At 47.3% G+C, this 25,526-nt stretch overlaps 1 long non-coding RNA gene across 1 annotated transcript in view; it reads left to right on the top strand.

Annotated features, from left to right (window-relative positions):
* LOC146822229 (uncharacterized) overlaps window positions 1-22,111 on the top strand; it is a 159,869-nt gene extending 137,758 nt beyond the window's left edge. Inside the window, exon 3 of the long non-coding RNA XR_014963250.1 lies at window positions 21,629-22,111. This is a non-coding gene — a long non-coding RNA (uncharacterized LOC146822229). The remainder of the gene's footprint in view (window positions 1-21,628) is intronic.
* The last annotated feature ends 3,415 nt before the right edge of the window (window positions 22,112-25,526 follow it).

The following is a 25,526-nucleotide window of genomic DNA, read 5'->3' on the forward strand; positions in this document are numbered from 1 at the left end:
TACACAATACATAGTTAATACAATGTCAGAAGTTACGCGAGAGGATTGCTTCCGAGCAAGCCTCCTTTCCACGAGTCCTTGCTCCATCAGTAGTAGTTCACGACTGTCTACCAACATGATACAGATTCAGACCTGATTAGTGACTTGTTAGATAATGCAAAGCAATGAATCTAGGTAGTCTGTAATCTGACCTTTACATTTGCAAAAATTGTAACAAAATTACAGAGTGTATTCCTAATTGTAGCCTGATGTAAGTTTTGGAAAGGACAATTACATTGTACGCAGAGTTTTGCTCAATATTAAAATGCACACTTCATCATTCCAAACAAGCTATCAGCGGATGAGCTGCATCAGATCGGGGGCTCTTGATAGAAAGGATCAAAACATGTTTGTTGCTGTACCAGATGTACTGTCAATAGAAGACTTGCTTCTGGTGTAGCATCTGTCCATTAGCTATGCAATTATGCAAATATCAGTACTGCAGCAAAAAGCTGTACTACACAAAGCTGGGGTGTAGTAAATGGGGTCTCCCCATTCAATAATCCCCTTGGATGTTTTGATTTTGGACTACCCAGTTTGGACCTTAACTGAGTGTCACTCCCAAAGTCTCACTCATGGTAAATTATGCGTCTGCCTTTTAAGAAAAGGATGCATCTGTGCAGCTAGCATAAGAATCTGGGCTGGTTACATGCGATCACATTGGCACACGCATGTGTGCATTTGTGTGGACTGTGCGTATGAGACTACCAGCCCAGCATCTGGATACAGGTAGCCTCATCGATGATGGAGCACTTTTGAGTGCCTTGCTTCTAGAACTTTCTACCCCCCACAAGAAGCTTTGCAAGAGAGAGAGACTGATGAGAATAAATTGGACCTGAGAGCTATGGCAGAGGACGGAATGCCCAGCTCAAATGAGGTGCCACCTGATGCCACAGCAAGAATGGGTTGATGGATTAGAATGGATCTCTCCAGGGTCAGGGGTGCTGGCCCCTTTATGAACCACGTAGAGCAGTTGGAGGAATGGGCCTGCTGGGGGACCCAGGAAGGTTCGCTTGGGACTTTTGTGGGCTAGTCCTGCAGCTGGGTAATCTCTTCCAGTAAGTTTGCCACTGACTCTGCTGACACACATGTGTCCTGCAAGAAAGCTAGCACCATGGGGCCTGGGGAGTACGGCAGAGAGGGCGTTATGTTTGTTGGTTGTGAAGAGGCTGTGTAAAAGGGTCTCACAAGCGGGAGAGAGCGACAGGAGTCAGCCAGTTGACATGTCTCGGGCAGGGAATCAGGAAATACAGTTCCTAAAGAAAATCGACCTTTGGAAGCCAGACAGCCTGTAGAACGTGCTACAGATGGCCAGAGCTGGCCACCAGGAGCAAAAGGAAATTAAAAAATAATCAAAGTCAACCATATGAGTGGTAAATATCTACAGTTAAAGCTCAGTCTCCCTGGTGGACCAAGCATGAAATGAAACATGTAACACTGTACTACAAAACCATAAAAACCCAAGGGTGGGTCAGTCCCCTAGAGGTAGCTGCCGCTTCCTTTTACATTAAGTGACTGGGGAAGGAACATGTTGATAGGGCTCCATCGACCGAGCATAGTCAAGCTCCATATCTAGGGACATAAACCACAGGGCACAGTGTATTGCCCAAGCTCCCATTCAATGCCTATGTCTGGGAAGATGGGGTGCGCCAGCTTTCTTCTTTCCTGCCTGCAACCATCTGGGCAAGGGAGTTTGCATTTCTTCTGGCTGGGTGCTGCAGCTGTGTAAGGATGCTGGAGCTATGGAAGGGTTGTGACTCCCACTGCAGGAAGCGTTCCTCCAACAGCCCTCAACGTGAAAAAGCAGCTGCAGGAGCCCCATGTGGGGCCAGGATCTCCAAGATAAAATCTGAAAATTAAAATGCTACCAATGAAGGCCACAAAATTTAAAGCTAAGCGACACAGAAGCTGCTCATTAAATATTCGTCACCTGGTGTCGGGAGCACCCATAAACCCTTGTGAGAGCACTTTCAATGGAAAATGTGCTCCCTTGTAGAGGCCCACGGAGTGCAGGGACACCACCCACAATTTGGAAAGGTATTGTGTGGGACTGCATGGAGTACAGCAGCCCTCCAGAAGAGGCCCATACAAAAGTCACCTTAGATCTCTGAGATAGGTTTTGCTGCTTTTCAAAGCGCTCCAGGAGCTTCGGCCCATAGGGTCCGAATTACGACCATTTATTGCGGTCGCAAGGGACATTTGGCCCGTTTATGACCGAAACTGTGGCCCAATGTACTAACCCTGTTTTGCGAGTCGCTGATCTATTAGCAACTCGCAAAATAGGGTTAGCGACTCGCTATTAGGTAGGGGCATGGCAAGGGTTTCCCTTCCTAATAGCTTGTGCAATTGCCATGTATGAGTGTTTTGCGACCGCATTTGCTGTCGCAAAACACTTGCAGTGTGCCACCTACTTGAAGTAGGTGGCAAACCATTCGCAAACAGGAAGGGGTCCCCAGGAGATCCCTTCCTCTTTGTGAATGGGTGCGCAAATATTTTTTAAGCGCAGACAGTGGTCCTAGGGACCACTGCCTGCCCTTAAAAAATGAAACTGAAAAGTTTCATTTTTATTTTTTAGATGCATCCCGTTTACCTTTAAGGAAAACGGGCTGCATTGAAAACAAATAACTGCTTTATTGACAAAGCAGTCCCAGACATGGTGGTCTGCTGACCCCAGCAGGCCACCAACCCTGGGAGTGCTAGCCATTCCCTATGGGGTCGCAAATTGCGACAGCCTCATTATTATTCATGAGACATACAATTTGCGACCCCATTGGGAATCGCAAACAGTGTCTGAGACACTGTTGTACATTGAATTTTGCGACTCGCAAATTGTGACTTTCAATTATCAATGGTCGTACATCTGGCCCATAGTCCCTGGAGTGTGGGGACTTCAGTGGGAGAGTCCTAGAGCTGCTGAAGCAGTTTAGTCAAAATAAAGACAGACTCCATGGCACCCATGTTTTTTAATATAATGTTTTTGTAAGGAAATGCCTCTTTTTGCATGAACACTCTCAACCTTTGGACTGATGCTGCGGGTTTTTTCAAATCCGAAAGCACAATAAATCCTGCTTTAGTACCAGTGATGTTACCTTAAAAGGTATATACCTAATTGGTTTACCCACAATTGACATACGTTAATTTACTTATAAGTCCCTAGTATGGAGTACCAAGTGTACCCAGGGTCTGTACGTTATGTGACATTGTAGGACTGCAGCCCTTATTGTGTCACCATGAGTGTGACAAAGCAGAGCATGGCACCCAGCATACCACTGGAGGCTGATAGAATGGTCCTTTTCAATATTTATAGGACACCACTAAGGCAGGCCGCTTGAGCCCTAAAGGCAGAGTGCATTATATTAAAAAGAAGGACACATTGACGTATTAACATTTTTACTGTGGCAAGGTTAATAGTCCCATTGACGAGTATGGAGTTAAACCCTGACATCTCAGCAGTGCTGACTTTAAAATATAATTACTAAATACAGTACTTCGAGGCATCAAAAGATTTGTTGCATTAAACCCGACTTGATGTTCAAGTCGTATTTATTGTAATTATTTTACAATTGGCAACTTTAGAACATTGACACGTTGTTGCCCAAAATTTCCAGTAGCCGTTTACAGTTGCGCACAGCTGTTGTCCTTGAGAAAGCATTCTACCCTCCTAGGGAGAGGTGAGAAACACTCTCAGCAAGACGAGCAAATGATCTGCCAAGGAAGAGCTGTGTCTCCTCCTGGCAAGATGGCCAGAATGGGTATGCGCCTTAAAGGTGAGCTTCAAAGGGGGAAACCAACTTTGAAGTGATAGTCACTCTGAGGTGGGGCTGCTTTATTGTTTAGGTAGACAGGCCAGGCTGGCATCTTGAACAGCGAGGGAGAAGATGTTATTTAAGTGGTTTTGCAAGGGGAGGGTAGCCCCAGATAGCCACATCTCTGGGTGAGCTAAGAAACTCCACACACTAAGAGAAGGGTTCTGCCATGTTGAGAGTAGGCGCAATAATGCATTCTGCACTAGCTAGATGCCACACTTCACAGTAAGTCTTTGTCAGGCACAAGAGCACCTGGTAATCCATTGGCTAGTTAGTCACCACATCCACCTAGGCTTGTAGAGGGCATAACAGTGGCAACCTTGAGACCCAGATCTCCGATCACATCTGTATTGAAGAAAGAAATGAATAAGGAATGCCCTCCTGCTCCCTTGACCCAGCTAAGAGAGGCTGCACCAAAGACTGGAACGCATCTTCCACGCCTGTGGAGTAGCAAAGGGAGGACAGTGCCAGCAGTGACCAACTGATTAAAAGTTGTCCAAGAGTGTCAGACAGTGAAGTGTAATCAAGAGTCATCTGTCTGACTACCTGTTACAGCCACAGGGCCATACAAGTTGAGAACCTTTCACCCATGGGACCCCATTACCAAGACGCCTGACCACTGCCGAACACTGAAGTGCACGCTGATAGACCAAATCCAGACCCCCAATGGTTGCACCCAGGAGAGTCATCAGAATGTGATTTGGCTACCCAGCATGGGAACATTCACAAACCGAGAAACACAACTGAGACCAGAACACCAGTGCAATTGGTCTTGGATTGGACTCCACCAAGACTTCAACCCTTGAGGCCAAAGTTGGTCCCCTCCAAGCTTGAGGACCAAGGGATGACCACAGGAAGAACCCAACACCGGCTCAACATCCTCAACATCCTTGAGCATCTTCAGAATCCTGTATCCCTTGCATCAGGACCACTCCATTGACTTCAATGGCGGTTTGCCTGTATGATTCAGAACTGGACTTTAGGCCGCTCAAACCAACAGGTAACGGTCCTACTGAACTTGACTGGTCCCTGTGACTGGCACCCTATCAGAGTTGGCACCCCTAAGAGTGCCCATGTAGCTAGTTGCTTGTTTGTGCTAACCATAAACAGCGACCACAGTAGATTGAAAAGATTTATTGCATTTATTGAAAAGCAGTGATTTATTGTCTCTTTGAAAATTCATATCTCTGGAACCTCTGGTCGACTTTGTTGTTCAGGTGTCTATTTAAAAATAAAAATACAACCTATTTCTGTAAATTGTTTTCCAATTTTTATTGTGTTGAATTTTCTTCTTGTTCAACTGTTTTGGTACTTCTTAATGCTTTACACTTGCTCCTTTGATAAAGCCAGACAGCTTTATGCCACGTCTAGCCAGGATTTGGCTTAGGATTGATAAATGAACCTGGGTGGACCTGATACAAAATTGTGCCATTATTACACTGTGAGGTTGTACAACTCAGCCATAAATTAATCCAATTTCCTCACAGTTTTGTTGACTATATTAATGATTAACAATGTAAAGTTGTATATTGCCATTGAAAGCACAGAATGTTGGCAATGTTACCTATTGAGTTCAATTATGTTTCATTGGTGAAATAGAATACGTTTTCTGCTTTTACAAGTGTGGTGATACCCTGACACAGACAATAGGCCTGTCGTATTGCTATTCACAGTTTGGCAAAGCTGATAGGACTGCCTAATTGAAACTGACACCCTGTTTATGTCATATTATGACATTTGGTCTAGTATAGGTAGGGGGTATTACGGTGATAGGATTCAGGGCTCAGGAGGTATGTAATGTATTATCAGGGTGTCATCAACGTTATTTCTATCTAACTTATTGTACATATTTGTAATGTAATGAGTAGGATGTAGTAGTATGTGTGTTGCAAAAGTACTTTTCCTTTATGTAAGAAAAAGCACCGATTCGACAATGATAATTAAATATTGTTGCAGCGCACCAATGAGTGGGGGATTAATCATTGTGTTAACCGAAGTTCGATAACCGTTCCAAGTGTCTGCCAACTGGTTACTTGCGGCAGTGGAGAAGGCAGAGCCAAGGCGAGACCAATGACTGGCGTTTCCTGCTCGCCCCTGGAGAGTCTCCTGGTCTGCACCATTAACGACCCCCTAATCATCAATGGCCGCCGAGAAATAATCGTGGTTGGGGGGAGCATCGGGAGCTCTGGCCGGAATAGACCCGACCCCTGCTTATTGCCTCTCGCTGAGACTCCGAAGGAACAGGAGCAGGAGCAGGACTTTTTAGCGGGGACACAGGGAGTCAGCAGTAGTTAGCGGGTGTGAGCTACATACTGCCCCCACTTCATCAGAACCCCCCCTGGTCCCCGCGGCATACCTCATGATCTGCCCTGCCATCGCACCCACCCCTGCCTGCCCGTCCCTCAGTGAATTAAGTGAGCGCCGGGGGTGCCCAACAACGAGTGCGGCTGCCTTTAGGTGGCAGCTGCTGAGAGAGGCTCTGTGTGTGCCGAGGAGGCGGCCCAGTTAGTCCCGGGTGCAGCCAAACATTTTGTCGGAAATACTCACGGAAGTAAAGTCCTTAAAGCTGCCTGCATTACTATCAACATCCCCTAGAGCAAGATTGGAAATCCCCGCTCCATCATCTCCAAGAAAATCCCCAGCACCGATGAATGACAACAAGGCCACATGGGGCTCTGAGGACAATCTCATTCCACCAAAAGAAAGTCGACCACCAGGAACAGCAATACACAACCTGCAAGGGGGGAGATCGTGTTCCCTTGTTGAGGACATTGATCAACACCAGCGACTCTCCCTAACCAAAAGGGAACGCAACGCCTCAGGAAAGCCACGAATAACCGATCAAAAAGATTATCAACCCAACCAGACCCTCAAATACCTCAACATAGTATTGGCCATTCTATGGTCCCTGACACTCACTATGGGTCAGACGTGTACCCAATTTTTCAAAAACGTAAAGCGCAGCCCAACAAATCAAATAAAGAAAACAACAAAGGCCACTGTGACCTTGGACCAGCGACTCAAATAGGTCACCCTTTGCACCAACCGAAAGTCCACCCTGAGTGTCATAACACACCAGTCTGCCATGGCAGTCCACCCACCGGAGACCCCAGGCTCCTGAATACGGCCTTAAAAGTCCACGGTATCTCCCACTGGGAGACAAATCCAGCAGGTGCGTACCCCCAGAGGCAATCAATTCCCAGAGCCAACGCAATTCACTCGAGTGATCAACTCTTCTCACAGCAAACGAAGCAAGCATTAAAAAAGACAGAGGCCCCGCCCAATCAGTGGACCACAACGGATGGTCCAGAGGATGCCATGATACATTGAATAGAAGTACAATCTTGAAACTCATCAATACAATAGAATCTTTGAACCACATGACAACACATGACATAGAAAGCATTGAGTTGAAACCCAATTAAGAAAGGGCAGGTTATGAAAACACGGTGGTCACCTGGTCCAACACAAAAACAGTTTTGTTGGTTTGGTAACAATAAGGTTGCTTCTTAAACTGGGGCACTGAATTAAAAAGAAATGAGCCGGAGAGGTATCCCAGCATGTTATAGCCACACCAGAATCACCATCCGAAAACTGCCACTGTATTAGCCCATACTCTTCAGGGTGCAATAGGCACAGCAGGAAAATACCCCATCAATACAGATAACTTGTGCATCATCCACAGTGCAGTGCCCGGAGCCCTGAGTTACATGAGACAGGTCTCTGTGCATTTCATCAACCGGCCCACACCACCTCCCCTAAATAAGCCTTGGAATACTGTGCTTTGTTACCTTGAGATAGCCAAGTGCTACAATAGGGTACTTGGTCCCTAGTAAAGAGAAACTGGCAAATATATTATTTGTGAAAGCCTTACGTCCTTCACAACTAATGCCCCAATTGGGAGATCACCTACCATCTTAAAAGAAGATGCCCAATCCAATATCACATGAGTCTCATGACACTCTTTAACCATGGTTAAAGCAATGATCCCTTCCTATACAAATGCAGCTGCCCCCAGAGCCTACTATCTATGGACACACACGGTCAGAGGAAAAGGCATAGCTCCAATACAGGCTGCAACATGAAGCAATTCCTCTCAGTCACAAGAGATTAACTGTCATTTTAGGATCAGGTGTTGTTAGAAATGGGATTTCTGGTTGGCTGAGGCATGCGCCAAAGCCAGGAAGAAAACACCACTCTAGTCAGGGCAAGGAAGTTATATGCCAAAGATAACCCCTGCTCACCCCCTTGGTAGCTTGGCACGAGCAGTCAGGCTTATCCCGGAGGCAATGTGTAAAGCATTTGCGCACGCACACAGCAACAACATCCCAGGCCCACCACAAAAGAAACTCCACACAAGGTTATATATAACAATAGCCTTTGTATTATCATAACACATTAGAATAGTAAGCACATATTATACAGGGTGCCAACTGGCACTAGGTCATATTTACAAGGGATTATTTACACCTGACAGGGCCAACTGAACCACTGTCAGTACCATCACAAAGTGAACTTAGTAAATGTAGAACTTATCATAAACAGTGGACACAACCAGTAACTACTGGTAACCACTGTACTTAGCATCAACCTGTAACATAAACCACATTCTGCACAGTATCACATTAGGCGCCAAACGCATTGTACGCCAACCTCATCAGCATAAACACATTATGCAATTCTCTCACAAGTCTAAACATGTTAGACCCTAACCTCCTAAGCATAACTACATTAGGGAATAACTCTCACTGGCATAAACCATCAGATGCGAACCAACCTCATAATCGTAAAACACATTTAGAGGTTTCAACACAGGTGCATAAATCATTCTACATACATTACATTTCCTAACACCCAAAATCGCAGTAGGGCCTGGCGCCCTATAAACCTAACAATCCCCCTGGCCAACTGGCCATCCCAAAAAGGGGGGGCTCTCCGGCCCTCTGTCCAAAAGTCAGGACTGCTGCCAATGCAGCGGCAGTCAAGGGTGCGCACTTTGCGCAGGCCTAAACGTAGCAGCTGGCACTAAATGCTGCGCAGCTGTGTAGGAAGAGATGGGGGCGAAGGAGTGCGTCTCACTCCTGGATTCAACATGGCCCCCAAAATAAAGCAAAGCCTAAACGATGTAACTGCCCACTACTTGCTGGGCAGCTGGAAAAGTAAAAGTGCGGCATGGGCTCTCAACGGCCCTTCAAACAAATGTGCCCAACGTTAGAGCCATCTGGCTCTGAGAATAATGATGTTGTCAAGAATTCCTGTCATGCGAGGGGAAGACAACGGTAACCAGCGAAAACGGACTACATCTCCCAGGATGCTTAGCGGTTGAGAGGTTATGTAAACAGGAGAGCTGTTACATAACTCAAGGAACACACGCCCTATAAAGGGAGGAACCGGGAGGTACAACGCTGTCGGATATTGTGTTTACACCGACGTACCTGCTTCGTGAAGAGCAGTGTTCCGGAGTGGTGCTCCAGCAAGGCAAGAACGGAGGTAGGTCGAGTCGTTACTCCCTGGGCCGTGTCTTGCCCCATCGTCACCTGTGAAGGACCCGGAAGCTCTACCGGTCAACCATTGAGCTTCGCTTTTTGACTCGGCTGAGTCAAAGCGCAGTGGCGCTTTTGCTGGTTGGAGTCGTAACTCCCAGCCCGACCAGAGATACAGGGACTGCCAGCTGTAACGCACACCAGGAGGTGTTTGCCGCGTTACAGACTCGGAAGTCCACAGGATCGATCGAGCGGCTGCTCTCGGTTCAGTCTTCTTGCTTTTGATTGGGGTATCGGTGACGCATCACCAGGAGGTGACTACGCGTCCCGGTGCAGTCTGAGGAAGAGGTTGAGCGGCTGCTCCCTTCAGGTAGAGACCCCGGCTGGGTGTTTCCCTGACTCCTCGATTCTCCCCAACACTCTTCGTGCCCCTCACAGCCTACCGATTGGCATTGTCGGCCATTTCATTTCTGCCCTCTGTTGGCATACGCCGGGATCGGCGTATATGCAGAGGACGGTTAGGACCATCCGTGCGGTGGGCTGGTAACGTACTTAGCCTGGAGGATTCCAGTGACTATAACTTTTGTTTATTCTTTGTATTGTTTTTGCCTTCATTAAAATAACTAACCCTCCACAAGTGGTTGCGTCCTCATTATCGTGTCTGTTAAAACGATCCTGAGACGTTCAGGGCGTTACAAAATATCCGACCTTAATAACACTAACTGTCTCCCGGTCGATAACAGACATGGCAACACTTGATGATGTGCTGGCTGCTTTAGCGACCATGCAAGTTGAATTGGCTGCCTCTAGGCAAGAAACAGCCGATGTAAAAGCCAGACTGGATGCTATCCAATTGGACCCGCTCACGCCCAGCACCTCCCTCACGAACCAGACCCCTGCTGTAGTAGTGGAAATGCCGGTAGCCATCCCCTTGGCAACACCAGAGAGGTACAGTGGGGATCCTAACACAGTGCAGGTATTCCTCACACAAGTGGTGCTACATTTATCGTGCAAACCAAAGGCGTTCCCCACGAGTCAGGCTCGTGTGGCTTTCCTTATTTCCTATTTGGCTGGAAACGCGGCACAATGGGCCGTACCTCTGGTGAGCAGGGACGACCCCATCTTATGTGATTGGGGTGCTTTTCGCGAGGAATTCCTGAAGGTATTCGACAGAAGGGCTGACTCGTACACGGCGGACCGTGAAATGCTTGAGTTGAGACAGGGATCCAACGACCTTGTGCAGTATCTCAACTGGTTTCGACGGCTGGTTGCGGAAACCAAGTGGCCTGTTGCTAAACAGACGGCGCTCTTCCATCACGGTCTGTGCGATGAGCTCAAAGACGCCGTGGCTCATATTGACCCTCAACCCAAGACATGTGAGGGCCTTATCAACCTGGTATTACGGCTGGAACATAGGCTAAGTGAAAGAAAAGGGGATCATGGGAGAAAAGGAAAATCCCTTCCATCCTATGTGACGGTGGGAAGTCCTGAAACTTCCACCGCATCCAAGGGAGAACCCATGGACATCGGCGCAATACGAGCGAGCCTCACAGCCATGGAGAAAGAGTCACGCCGTAAACAAGGATTATGCCTATATTGTGGCAAAAAAGGCCACTACGTACGTGAATGCCCTGCCAAACCGAAGACGTCACGTTATCGGGCCAACCGGTCGGTAACAGCCTTGGTGGACATACCGGCGGAAAACTAGAGGACTCCCAGACCAAAGAAGGGGCATCTCGGAGTCACTCATCCATCCCTTCACTTTCCAACTCGGTCACTAAGGGACACCGACACCTGTTTCTCACGGTGCACGTGGGAGTGCATGACCAGTGGATACCCGTTGTGGCCATGGTGGATTCAGGGGCCACTGGCATGTTTATGGACCACAACGAGGCATGCAGGCTAGGGCTAGTGCTTCTTCCCAAAGCTGTACCCGAAGACGTCTATGCTGTAGACGGAAGGCGATTGGTGACGGGGCCCATCGGGCAGCACACGGGGGTCCTTCCGATGAGATATGGGAGGAACCATTTGGAACAAATCGATTTTAACATCATCCGAGCGCCCCAATATGGCGTCATATTGGGATTGCCGTGGCTACAGAAACACAACCCCTCTGTGGATTGGCCAACACATCGCGTCGAAATGACGTCACCGTATTGCATCCTGCATTGTGGAAAAAGAACGGAATCCCTTGACGCAGATGAGAGCGGGAGTCAGACGGTGGCTACAGCGGCAGAAAAAGATGTGGCTCTCCCCCAGGCTTATCACTGTTTTGAGGATGTATTTGATGAGGTGAAGGCGGAAGTGCTACCACCACATAGACAGTTTGACTGCCAGATCGACCTGGTGCCAGGGGCCAGCGTTCCCAGCGGCAGGCTGTATGCCCTGACGGAGCCTGAAAACGTGCATCTCCGGGGGTACCTGGATAAACTCCTCAAGCTAGGATTCATCCGCCCGTCCAAGTCTCCGGCCGCCTCGCCACTCTTCTTCATCCCGAAAGCTAATGGGGAGCTGAGAGCCTGTGTGGACTTTAGGGCATTGAATGCGATAACCATAAAGAATCGGTACCCCTTGCCTCTCATCAGTGTACTTCTGGAACAGGTCAAGAAAGCTCGTATCTACACCAAGTTGGATTTGAAAGGGGCATACCATCTGGTGCGCATGAGGGACGGAGACGAGTGGAAGACCGCCTTTAAGACCAGGTTCGGCCTTTTTGAGTACCTCGTCATGCCGTTCGGTCTGTGCAACGCCCCGGCAGCCTTTCAGTACTTTTTGAATGAGGTATTCAGAGAGGAGTTGGATATCTACGTGGATGTATATATCGACGACATCCTCATCTACTCGTCCAGTGTGGAGGAGCACGTACACCACGTCAAAGCTGTGCTCCAAAAGCTGAGGGAAAACAAGCTGTTTTGTAAACTCAGCAAGTGTGACTTCCACGTCACGTCCGTGGAATTCCTCGGAGTGATGCTGAGTCCAGAGGGACAGGAGATGGCAGAACGAAAGATCAAGGCGGTGAAAGAATGGCCGGTGCCCCAAAGCGTGAAGGACGTCCAAAGTTTCATTGGCTTCGCCAACTTTTACAGGCGGTTTATAGATGGATTTTCAGGATTGGTGGCCCCAATCACACAGCTACTGAGGAAGTCCAAGGAGTTTGTCTGGTCCCCTGAAGCGAACACAGCCTTTGAGGCCCTGAAAAGCGCCTTTGGTAAGGCGCCGGTGTTGGCTCACCCCGATCCGGATCTCCCCTACGTGGTGGAAGCGGACGCTTCGGATGTGGCGCTGGGGGCTATCTTGTCCCAACGCAACCACGACACAGGGGTGCTTCATCCCGTTGCGTACATGTCCCGCAAACTCAACGACGCCGAACGCAACTACCATATTGCGGAGAAGGAGCTTCTCGCAATCAAGGACGCCTTCACCGAATGGAGGCATTGGTTGATGGGGGCAAGACATGTAGTATCGGTGTACACGGACCATCGGAATCTACAGTTCATGACGGCCACAAGACACCTTTCTCCCAGGCAGCTGCGGTGGATGATCTTCTTTGCGGGGTTCAACTTCCGCATCACATATCGGCCGGGGACGGAAAACCGGAAGGCGGACGCCCTGTCCCGTCAATCTGCAGGTTAAGGAACCATTGCCTGCGACCGAGCGTTCCATCATTTCCCCGAGGATGGTATTGGGGGTTATCCAACCGGATACTTTCCTGAGGGGAATAAAGAGAGGGATCAGGTCGTTCGCATGGCGGAGGTGGCTCCTCAGTCACAGAGAATGGCAGCTGAAGGACGGGATACCCCTGAAGGGCAGGTGCCTATTGATACCCACGCCTAGGCTAAGGAAACAGGCATTCATCTGGTGCCATGACTCTCCATGCGCAGGTCATTTGGGATTTGAAAAGACGGTGGCTAGCATGGGACGGCATTTCTGGTGGCCAACCATGAGAGTGGATGTCAGGAGATGGGGACAGGAGTGTCCTACGTGTGCTACCATGAAGGCCGACCATGGCCGAACCCAAGGGCTCTTACATCCACTTCCGACCCCGGATAGACCATGGGATAGCATATCACTGGACTTCGTGGTGGGCCTACCGGTAGACCAGGGGATGACGGCAATACTGGTGGTGGTGGATTACTTGACGAAAATGGGGCACTTCATCCCCTGCAAGAGAGTCCCGACGGCCGGGGAATTGGCGTCACTACTTCTAAAGAATGTGGTACGACTGCACGGATTACCTGGGGTGATCGTGTCGGACCGGGGGTCGCAGTTTACTGCGCAATTCTGGAAGACTTGGTGCACTGCGCTGCATGTTAAGACCGCCCTGTCCACCAGCTACCACCCTCAAACGGACGGCCAAACCGAGCGCCTGAACCAAACGCTCAAACAGTATCTGCGATGTTTTGTGGACCAGGGCAGGGAAGAATGGGTCGACTTGCTATGGGTTGCAGAGATAGCCTATAACAACGCCACTCACAGCTCCACACAGTCATCTCCGTTCTATAGCAACTATGGCCAACATCCCAGGTTCTTGCCATTTCTACATCCGTTCAGAGAGGACAGGATTCCCGCCACAGCGGACAGGGTGGCACACATAAAAGACACGTTGATGCGCTCAAGGGCTGTCCTAATAGAGGCCAAGAGAAAATACAAGGCTGCGGCAGACAGGAAGAGAAGGCCCGGGCCACTGTACCGCACTGGAGACTACGTCTGGATATCCACAAGAAACATGAGGTTTCGAAAGAACAGTGTGTTCCATCCCAAGTACATGGGCCCCTATCGAATTGCCAAAAGTATGGGTCCCGTGAACGTGAAGGTGTGCTTGCCCCAGTCATTGCGGATACACCCTGTCTTTCATGTATCATTGCTCAAACCTGCACCCTCCAAGCCGTCTGGGACACCTAGGCCGGTATGCGTGGAGTCGGAGGTGGAGTATGAAGTATCGGGCATACGGGCGTCCAAATGGCGCAGGGGGAAGCTGTGGTACCTGGTTGCGTGGAAAGGCTATGGCCCGGAGGAGCAATCATGGGAACCGGCTGAAGGGGTTCATGCTCCGTGCTTGGTCTCCTTGTTCCATCGGCGTTTTCCTGCCAGCGCTGGACCCGTGGGGAGCCGCTGAGAGGGAGGATGTACTGTCAAGAATTCCTGTCATGCGAGGGGAAGACAACGGTAACCAGCGAAAACGGACTACATCTCCCAGGATGCTTAGCGGTTGAGAGGTTATGTAAACAGGAGAGCTGTTACATAACACAAGGAAAACACGCCCTTATGTAAACAGGAGAGCTGTTACATAACTCAAGGAAAACACGCCCTTATGTAAACAGGAGAGCTGTTACATAACTCTAGGATAACACGCCCTTATGTAAACAGGAGAGCTGTTACATAACTCAAGGAAAACACGCCCTTATGTAAACAGGAGAGCTGTTACATAACTCAAGGAACACACGCCCTATAAAGGGAGGAACCGGGAGGTACAACGCTGTCGGATATTGTGTTTACACCGACGTACCTGCTTCGTGAAGAGCAGTGTTCCGGAGTGGTGCTCCAGCAAGGCAAGAACGGAGGTAGGTCGAGTCGTTACTCCCTGGGCCGTGTCTTGCCCCATCGTCACCTGTGAAGGACCCGGAAGCTCTACCGGTCAACCATTGAGCTTCGCTTTTTGACTCGGCTGAGTCAAAGCGCAGTGGCGCTTTTGCTGGTTGGAGTCGTAACTCCCAGCCCGACCAGAGATACAGGGACTGCCAGCTGTAACGCACACCAGGAGGTGTTTGCCGCGTTACAGACTCGGAAGTCCACAGGATCGATCGAGCGGCTGCTCTCGGTTCAGTCTTCTTGCTTTTGATTGGGGTATCGGTGACGCATCACCAGGAGGTGACTACGCGTCCCGGTGCAGTCTGAGGAAGAGGTTGAGCGGCTGCTCCCTTCAGGTAGAGACCCCGGCTGGGTGTTTCCCTGACTCCTCGATTCTCCCCAACACTCTTCGTGCCCCTCACAGCCTACCGATTGGCATTGTCGGCCATTTCATTTCTGCCCTCTGTTGGCATACGCCGGGATCGGCGTATATGCAGAGGACGGTTAGGACCATCCGTGCGGTGGGCTGGTAACGTACTTAGCCTGGAGGATTCCAGTGACTATAACTTTTGTTTATTCTTTGTATTGTTTTTGCCTTCATTAAAATAACTAACCCTCCACAAGTGGTTGCGTCCTCATTATCGTGTCTGTTAAAACGATCCTGAGACGTTCAGGGCGTTACAGATGTCCCATGGAGCACATTGGCTCCTGAAATAATTAGGCCACAATCAAGAAAAAGAACCTGCCCCCAAAACGTGGAGCGCACTGGTGCTGTAAAAATCTGTGTACATGGTGGAGCAAACATGGGCCCCACTGGCCCTTGGTACAAATATGGCCACGGTGGAGCAGGCGGGCTCCTAAAACACAATTATGTCCTAAAAAGAACTGGCCCCCACGTCAGAGCCACACGGGGCTCTTGAGATTATGGGGCAAACATTGGAGCCACAAAGGCACTGAAAATAACTATGCCCCCGTAGGACATGAGGAGGAACCCACAAGCGGGGTGCGCACCCGCTCCAACCATGAAAAAATGCGGCAATGAGGGGTAGGCTCCCTCTGAATTACGACACAAAAGCAGGGTGGGCTCATGCTACGAAAACACAAAAATAGGCGGCCATGTGGGACACAGTGCTAAAGTGCCTATAGGCCTAAAACTACTAACACTATATAGGGAAAAAGGCCAGGATAAATGCAAAAAGTTTAGGGTGAACCTGTCAAAAGGGCCAGGTCCAACAGGTGTGCAATCCCAACTAAATCCCTGAGTCATGTGGCACCCTTCCATAGTGCTACCACCATCCCAAGCACCAGATGTAGATATATTGACTCTTGGAGAAGCATCATCACAGATCCGGGCAACAATACCCTGCAACCTTGTTCACTGACCACTACATATAGAAGCCAGTGGAGACCATCACATATTAAAAGAAAAACACACAAGGTGATGGACGGAATATTGCACATTGGCAAAACATTCACCCCCAGTCACAGATCTGGGTTATATCCATCGTTATTTTGCTCACCACACCACCCCAGTTCAGACATGGCCATATGCAAATCAGTCTTGACCCTGTGCCTCATGGAAACAGTCCAGCCCGAACTGCCAAGCCATGTCTTCCCTGGACTGGAATCAAGCATCCTAGGACCGGTGTCTGGCTATCAGCCACCATCAGCTAGGATAGCTTGACTCCAGTGACGTATTGAGCACGGGACCCATGTCTGGGCATACCCTTCCCACATAGGGCGAACAGCAAAACACACAAGGTGATGGACGGAATGTTGCACATTGGCAAAACATTTACCCCCAGTCACAGATCTGGGGTTAATCCAACGTTATTTTGCTCACCCCACCACCCCAGTTCAGACATGGCCATATGCAAATCAGTCTTGACCATGTGCCTCATGGAAACAGTCCAGCCCGAACTGCCAAGCCATGTCTTCCCTGGACCGGAATCAAGTATCCTAGGACTGGTTTCTGGCTATCAGCCGTCATCAGCGAGGATAGCTTGACTCCAGTGGCGTAGTGAGCACGGGACCCACGTCTGGGCATATCCTTCCGAAACGATGGATTTAGGCCCAGATCTCTGTACTGGGGTGAATGTATGACATTGTTCTACATTCTGTCCATCAATAGTTCATTTTGCATTTGTCACCCCGAGTGGGACGGGTATGCTCAGACGTGAGTCCAGCGCGCTCCATGCCGCTGGAATCAAGCTATCCTGGCTGAAGAGGGGTGAAACCCTGAAACCGGTCCTAGGATGCTTGTTCCAGTCCAGTGAAGACCTGGCCTGGCTGTTCGGGCTGGACCGTTCCCATTGGGCACAGGGTCAAGATTGATTTGCATATAGCTGGGTACAAACTGGAATGGCATGGTGAGCAACAAAACGATGGATTTCGGCCCAGATCTCTGTACTGGGGTGAATGTATGACATTGTTCTGCATTCTGTCCATCAATAGTTCTTTTTGCATTTGTCACCCCGAGTGGGACGGGTATGCTCAGACGTGAGTCCCGTGCTCTCCACGCCACTGGAATCAAGCTGTCCTGGCTGAAGAGGGGTGAAACAAAGGTAAACTTACACTTTTGTGTAAGTGTACTACTTTTTGGTATTCACAAAGGTAAACTTAGTGCAGAAGTCCAACTTTACTACTTTCCAGTATTCACAAAGGTGAGTTACTACCAGTAAACTTAGACTTTTGGTGAATAGTGGAAAGCAGCAAAATACACCAAAATGTAATTTTACCTTTGTGAATCAGGCTCAATATAGGGTGCCTCTTGCAAAAGCCTCTGGGTGTTTGGCAAAGAAAATAAACGTAGATATGTTGGATAGGCCAATATTCTAGATTTGAAAGGCATATATGGTTTACATAGGAGGTAAAATGGACAACTTTCTCTATGCCACTTCACCCCACGTACTGCACTTGACTCTATCACACACTACTCCACTCTACTGTACTACACTATTACAATTAACAGTACTCCACTCTACTCTATACCACTTAACTCTACTCCAATCAACCACTCCACTCTCCCACACTTTGCCATACTCTGCTCTACTCCATGCTACTCCATGCTACTCCACTCCATAACACTGTAATCTACTCTGTGGTACTCCACTGTACTCTACTCTGCAACACTGTCCAAGACTCTATAACACACCAGACCACTCCACTATATGACACACTACTCCCCTCTATGACACTTTATTCCATTTTTTATTAGGCCAGGTCACTCTAGTCCACTCCACACCACTCTACTCTACAACATAACACTCCACTCTATGACAATTAACACCACTGTATCCTATGCAACTCCCCTAGACTTCACTGCACTCTACAATACTTTACCCCACTCTACGGCTCTCTCCTCTGTTCTATGCAACTCCACTCTACAAAACGGCACTACACTCTAAGCCTCTTTATGAGACTCTATTCAACTCTATTCCCATACACTCCACTGTACAACTCTGTACTCCACTCTATTCCGGGACACTCCAGTGTAAAACACTCTACTCCACTCTATCAGACTTTCTAACACATTACACCACTGCACTCAACTGTACTCTCCAAGAACCCACACAAATTTATGACATTTTACTTGACTCTACAATATCCACTCCACTCTACCTCACTCCATACAACTGTACTCTAGGAGACCCCACTCCACCTTATGACACTTTTCTCCACTATCCTACCACTCAACTCCACTATACTCTATGACACTACACTCTACAACGCTGTCTTTCACTGTACTGTACGGCACTTCGTATAACAGCACTCCACTCAACGACACTGGACTATTCATATTAAAAAACATATTTGTTAAAAAAAATAATAACTTCAGTGCAAAAACCAAAGTTTAAAATGTAGTTATAGTTAGGAAAACTTTATTTATTTTTTCTATGCAAACCAAACTTTAAAGTCACAAACATTAGAAATTCTAAAGTTGTAGTTATACTTAATTTTCCCATGCACACACCACATTTAAATTACTATAACTTTATTTCTTCTTTCTATACAAACCAAACTTAAATGGCACATAAAAATTAATATTTAAAAGTTGTAGTACCTTAAATTTATAATTTAGGCACCACCTTCACAATATTACAACTAGCGCTCCACCATACACACTGTTTCCAGCTTGCTTACCACACAAAAATAACTATAACTCACCACTGTACTATGCACTCTGTTCTGAGAAATAAATGGATTTGACAAATGTAATCTTCATCTGTATGCCACTCCAAACTACACCACTCCACTCTAAGCCACTCCAATGTACACCACTCCAATCTATGGCACTCAACTGTATGCCACTACACTGTACAGTATGCCACTCTATGCTTTTTCACTCCACTCCACACCACTAAACACCACTCCACTGTAGGTCATTTTATTCTATGCTGTTCCACTGTTTGCCACTCACTCTAGCCCAATCCACTCTATGCTATTCCATTGAATGCCACTCTAGTGTACGCTTTTCCACTTTACGGCACTCCCCTGTACGGCATTCCACTCTATGTTACTCCACTCTATGGCACTTCACTGTACATTACTGCATTCAATGCCACTCCACTCTGCACTATTCAACTATATGCAACCACACTGTATGGCACTCCACTATTTACTATTCCACTCTACACCACTCCACTATACACTAATACAGTGTACGCCAATTTACTCTTTATAATTCCACTGAATGCAACTCCACTCCACTCTATGGTAGTCCACTCTACCCTACTCCACTGTACACCACTGCAGTGTATTCCACTCCACAATACACAACTCCACTCTATTCTCTTCCACTCTTCCCAATTGCACTGTACACCACTACACTCTACGCTATTCCAGTGCATGCCACTCCACTGCATGCTACTCCACTCCGTGACACTCCACAATATGCTATTCCACTTAACGCCACTCTACTGTATGTCAGTGCACTGCCACTTCATTGTCCACTACTCCACTCTGCAATAGTTTGTTTCACGCCACTCCACTGTACACCATTCTACTTTAGGATATTCCACTGTGTGCCACTCCACTTTACGTAACTCCACTCCACACTATTCCATTGAATGGCACTTAAGTGTATACTACTCCACTCTACACCTCTCCACTGTACACCACTCCACTGTACCCCACTCCACTGTATGCTATTCCACTCTATGCCACTCCTATCTATGGCACTCCATTCTATGATATCTGACTTTAAGCCACTACACTCTACACCACTCCACTCTCCACTTCTCCACTGTATGTCACTCCACTATATGCCATTCCACTATACAATACTCCACTGTGCGCCAGTCCACTCTATGTTATTCCACAGTATGTAACTATACTGTACACCACTCTACTGTATGCCACTATACATTACTCGACATCACTCCACTTTACCCTACTTCACTGTATGTTATTCCACTGTGTGCCACTCCAGTGTACATCATTCCACTGTATGCCACTCCACACTGCACCACTCCACTGTTCACTAATACACTGTACACCAATACACTCTACGCTATTCCACTGTATGCAACTCAACTGTACACTATTCCAATCCATGGTATTCCACTCTACCAAAATACACTGTATGCCACTCCAATGTTTGGAATTCCAGTGTACGCTACTCCAGTCTATGCTATTACACTGTGTGCCAACCCACTGTATGCTATTCCACTCCACCACGCTGCAGTGTATGGTATTCTACTGTACACCACTCCACTCAATGCCACCCCAGTGTTGACCACTCCACTATATGCCACTGCACTGGCACTTGACCGTATGCTACTCCACTCTATGATATTGAACTCTACGAGATTCCACTGTACGCCATACCAGTCTACATTCTGTGCCACTTCACTATATGCTGTTGCCCTGTGCCATACTCCTCTGTATGACACTCCTGTGTATGTCACAACAACCTAAGCCATCCGCTCTATGCTTATGCTACTCCACTCTATGCCACTCCACTGTACTACACTCCTCTCTACACTATTCCAGTGTATGCCACTCCATTCTACGGTATTTCACTCTATGCCACTCCACTGTACGCCCCTCTACCATGTACCACTCCACTCTATGATACTCCACTATAAACTACTCTACTCTACTCTGCTCCACTCTATGATATTTTGCTCTACCCTGCTGTACACTACTCCAGATTTCATCTGTACCAAATGTGAGATATCTACCTGCTCCCAATTTGGAATTACAGCTAATTAAGTTTAATAAGGAATCCACAATGTTAATGTTATTATATGAGAGAGGTAGGCCTCACAGTGGTGAAAAACTGATTTAGGAGTCTTTCACTACTAGGACATGAAAAACTTAAAAGAACATGTACAACCCTTTAATTACACAGCACCCTGCCCTATCGGCTACCTACGGCCTACCTTAGGGGTGACTTATATGTAATAAAATGGGTGTTTAAAACTTGGCAAGGGAGGTTTAAATGCCAGGTCGGCCTTTTAGTGTAACATTGCTTTCAGGTTGCAATGGCAGGACATGTTAAAGTGCTACAGCCAATTGTGTGCCAGTGCAGGGGAAAGCGCACAGATGAATCGTATTGTTGTTAATCCGACTCATCCCAGTGCTTTTAAAATGATGCATGGGGCCAGGCTGCGTTATTTTCTTGTAAATGAGGCCCTGGGATTCTACTGTACTTTGTGTTGTCAGTGCACATATAGTGATTTGTGTCTCACTCACTGTGTTCTTGTTTGTTTCCCTATTTCCTCATAGCAGCCTGAGTCCAGTCTCATGCTCTACTCCTGGAAGAATTGTGGTCCTTCGCGTCCTGCTCCTCCACCACTGCAACAACAGAGTCTCCTTCCTTAGTGTGTTGCAATGGCGTTCCAGGGATACTGAGGGCGGCTCTGCTTCACTCCCCGCTTGCACTGCTTCATAGACTGAAACTTGAGGCATGATGATTCATTAAGTATTAAATATCCATTGCTTCACTGTATCAAACATATTGCAAACCTTCAATGATAATTATTGTGTCTTATGCAAATATTCACTTGTGTTGAAATGTCATAAAATCCATACAATCATTATTATACAGTGTTATTCTTTAACATCAACAACATTTGAGTTTCTAGTGAATCCTGTTTCCCTGTCTTAATTACTTAGTGTAGAAGCCATGCCTTGATGGACATGTTCACCCTGTGATATAAAGGATGAATATTGCAATGCATCATCAATAAAGAACTTTAAACATTACAACTTTTTTGACTTTATTCCATGACATCCATTACACTTTGATTCTGAGTAAATGTCATCATGCTTTGTTTATGTAAAACACTATTTTTACATGTACTCTATGCACTGTAATGCATGAGGACCTCAGGTCTGTTGTAGTAAAGAATTGTTCCCTTCCAAAAGCCTGTGCTGTGTAAACTAGCAGCCTTTGTGAAGATAAAACCCAGAATGTAATGTACTAAAGAGACCAAAATTCCAACCACAGCACAAATACTCGAATATTCTGAAGCACATTCAGCCACTCAGTGGTGAGCTAGAGAACTGATCTTTGTGAAACATGAATTTAACATGAGTTAAAAGCTATTTCAGAAAGATTAACTAAATTAACTAGTTTGGGTAAAACAGCAAGGATAGAATTTTCTGGCCGTCCAGTGTTTGCGCAGATTACGTGGCTGCAGTTTTGGATCACCTTATCAAGCGGTTTCTTTTACCCGCTGCTCTAATCAGCAACATAGTTGAAAGGATTGGATTTTCACCAACGGCTGTGGGTAGTTTGTAACCATTTGCAAACTTGAGACTGAACATGACGGACAGGGCCTACAATGGTCTGGCACAGCTAGGATGGCTCCCAGTGGTACACTTTTAATATTATTGGATGAAAGCCTTATGTGCTGTGGGCAGTGCCAATCCTTTGCAAATCTTTGTTCTACAAGGTTTAGAGACTTATGGCAGTCTTCTATTCACAAGGGAGAGACACTGGAGAAGACACTGGACCTGGAAGCAACAACAACAATGCAATGAAGTCCCTAATGCCCTGTGAGGATGGACTGAAGACCTTGGACTACAGCTGACCTCCAGGGGCAGAGGTGCTGGGCCTCTTATGCCCCCTGAGGAAATGGAACTGCTGGGGGACCCTGGATTGTTCACCTGGAGAATTGTATGTGCTGGTCCTGGGATTCCGCTGACCGACAGGTTCCTTTCATGAAGGCAGAGGACTCTGAGGCCTGAGAAGTCTGACAGGGAAGGTGTTTTGCTAGCTAGGGGCTGCTCAAGATGACCCCACCAGCATGAGAAAAGACAACGAATCAAGTACAGGACAGGTCTGGTGCACGGAATCATTAACAATCCAGTTATCCACAAAAAGTACTTTTAGAGGCTAGAAGACCTGAGGAAAATACTCTTGGTGGCTAGGGCTTGCACCAGGAACACACATTTGCCCAAGTTTGTCAAAATTGGGCCAGCGAGTCAACAGAAACAGGCCTGAGAAAACTGCCTCTAGAGAAAGTAACTGAAAACTGGAGTGGACCAGTGTAGTATTAACTACTTTATTCCCCAAAGGAGGGTTCATGTGTCAGGCCTGCTCCCTGCACTAATCTTATTCCCCTGGTGGCCCATGGCCCAGGTTCCAGAGCAGTAATAGCGGGTCCCTGGGACCCCATCTTCTGGGTCTGCAAGATATTCCTGGGTTGGGCATATTGCCTGCCCCGCCATGCCTGTTGAGTGGTAAGGCTAGGAGCTGAAAAGAAAGGCTGTCCCTGTCCTTTGGGATTATGGAATGATGCTGATAAGCTGTTGTGTGGCCCCCAAGCAAAGGGGCTGTGCACCAGGAGTCAGCAGGGTATTGGGTTCCAGCCTCAGTGGTCCAGTTTCAGGCCCCAATGGCCCCTGCCGCTGTGGGTACCCTGATTGGGACCGGGGCGCCACCAAAAGGATACGTTTTCTTGCACAGTACTGCGTTTTGGTCTAAACCTTGACGTACTACCTTACGGGGTAGCAGAATCGGGCCGTTCTAAAGGAAATTCCATGGGGTTAAGTGAAGGCATGAGGGGGCCTTAATTTAAACTGGGGACAGAAAGACTCCTTGGTAAAAAAGCACATCCCTAAGGAGGTTCAACTTAGTGTGGGGAGTTTTTCTATCGACCTCCCAGAAGATTATCCATCTCCCAGTACGTTAGGGGATGAACAGTTGATAGGCGCCTCAGCTAACCCTACGGCAGAAGTGGGTGTGACACCTTTGGGAGAATCAATAAAAGACTTTAGGCGGGAAATACTTAAAAATAAAAAACAAAGCTCAAGAAAACTCTTTATTGCTAGGAAGCTCTCAAGACGATGGTTGGAGAGGGAGTGAAAAGAACGCAACAAGTGACACTCTCATTTAGAAAAATTGCCAGATTTGAAACAAAGTTTGGGGGATGGAGGGAGTAAAAATGTAGGCAGGAGATTTTTGACTGAGCCAAGGTTATCCTTGTCAACCCACCTCTCTCCCCTTGGAGTCAATAGCCTCATAGAGGATAGAGAGGCCCTTCAACAACCAGTGATTGGGCTAAGGAGGGAGGGATTAAGGAGAATGATTCCTTGGAAGAGGTAGGAAGGGAGATCCCTGAGAAGCACCCCACCCCCCTCGATACCTTACAGGCTTCTCTGGCACTAGATATTACAGCAACCCCAGCCTCTACGCTATTAGAGGTGATGTTCCTAATCCAAAATCCCTTCAGGTAATATTAGAAGTATTAGCTGAGAATAACGGGCAGAGGAAATCTCATGGCACCCAACTTAAGAGCAACACAGAGGAGCTAAAACAAATGAATAACGGTGTGCCTACCCTAGTGCGACCAGTGATGGAGAAAAGAGACCAGGAAGTATATATTTCAGTTGATAGCGACAAAGAAGATCAAACACAGATAGCTAGTTTCCCTACAACGTACATCTCAAAATGCCCACTGTTAGTAATGAAGAGGGGCGACATTGGGGACCAAAGAGGTATATACCCTGCCCAAATAAATAAGGGAAATTAAAGCGGACATCCAAAAATAAAGGGGGTGCAGAAAGATATAGGGGGAAAGTACAGTATGTGTCCCCAGATACAGTGAGCCAGCAGAAGAGTAAAATAGGAAGTACAAAGAGATCATGTGGGACTCTGAATAGAGTTGGAGTATAAGGTCGAGGGGACACCTGTAAAAGAAAGATGAAGAGGAATAGTTGGAATTGGAAAAGACGGTGAGTTGCTGAGTATAATTAAAAGGGATGAGACCTCTTTAGAGCAACCTGGGAAAACTGAATGTCTAAAGCCAGTTAGTGCTTCCAGAGATTGGAGGAGTGAAGAAAAGCGCAAAAGAAGAGATAGTCTATGAGTATTCTTAGAACCATGCAGAAGAGGGACAGGGGCAGAGGAAACTAAAACCCCTGAACCGCTCACATTTATTATAAGTGTTGACTAAATGCCCTAGTCTATATGAGTTTATCAAGCAAATTGGTTCTGTAGGGTACCAAAACACTTATTTTATACGTGCAAACAATGCCGCAAAACCAAAAAACATTGATATCGCCACATGTATACATTAATCATAAATGATCACAAGAAACACATCGAATGTATATCTATTTTCCTTTTATCCGAATTAAATTCATTCAAATAAGTTTATTTTCTGAGATACACAAT

Source organism: Triturus cristatus, chromosome 6 (genome assembly GCF_964204655.1).
Source record: "Triturus cristatus chromosome 6, aTriCri1.1, whole genome shotgun sequence".
Lineage (NCBI taxonomy): Eukaryota > Metazoa > Chordata > Amphibia > Caudata > Salamandridae > Triturus > Triturus cristatus.